Source organism: Octopus bimaculoides, chromosome 6 (assembly GCF_001194135.2).
Source record: "Octopus bimaculoides isolate UCB-OBI-ISO-001 chromosome 6, ASM119413v2, whole genome shotgun sequence".
In the NCBI taxonomy this organism is placed as follows: domain Eukaryota; kingdom Metazoa; phylum Mollusca; class Cephalopoda; order Octopoda; family Octopodidae; genus Octopus; species Octopus bimaculoides.
Genome location: NC_068986.1, coordinates 66,069,290 through 66,070,336, shown reverse-complemented (window position 1 = coordinate 66,070,336; position 1,047 = coordinate 66,069,290).

The following is a 1,047-nucleotide window of genomic DNA, read 5'->3' as shown; positions in this document are numbered from 1 at the left end:
ACACACACACACACACACACACACACACACACACACATATATTTCACCGTCACTAAAAGTGACAAAAAGGTGTAATGAACACCAGTATTGCTCGAAATAGGAGTCAAAGACAAGCCACAAAAAGCCACATGTTTTATTTGCACTGACAAGGGAGAGAACATCTCCCCACCGTGAGCTAGATGCATTAGATTAAGATGTAAATTTCGTATAAGAAATTGATACTCGTCAGGAATGCTTACTCCATTGCGGGCGGTGAATCTGAAATCTCGCCTATCATCCTTATAGAAAAGGCCACAGAAATCAGTAGCTGATTTGACGGAGTAGTAATGCGATAGCTATAGAATAATAAAGGTGGCCGGAAGCAATTTAAACCAAAAAGGAAATAATTCGCCGTCACTAAAAGTGACCAAAGGGTGCAAGGAGCACAGCATTGCTAGAAATGGGAGTCGAAAACTCCTATATCTATGTCAAAGTCTTGCTTCTTAAACAAGAATGTTGTTGGCAGTGACTTATAAAATTTCGGCCAGCAAAACATCGTCGGACTTACGTATGTATGTATGTATGTATGTATGTATGTATGTATGTATGTATGTATGTATGTATGAACCGAGGTCGACTTAACCTTTCAACCTTTCGAGGTCGATAAAATAAGTACCAGTTGAGTACTTGTTGTATTCCTTTCGGGAGACTCGCAGAGAAAAGATAACGAGTTGTACAATTTAATTATTACATTTATTATTCAATTACATACAAAGAACGCACTCACCGAAAGTTCGATGTGAATAAACAAGAGTCATGTCCGCCATATCTATCAATGACATTCTATTACCACAGTCATTCAAAACAACAACAATGAAGCAATGAACTCAGACGAACCACAGTGACACACGGAACGACAGACGAATAACACATCCAACAGTCCATATAACACCTCCCCACTGAAATTGATGCTACACAAGAAGTATCAACAGCAAAGTCTCTCTTGGGTTTTACGGGTTCTCTTGGACCGTCTTGGGTTGTCTGGTCCATACTCTGGAACGGGTAACA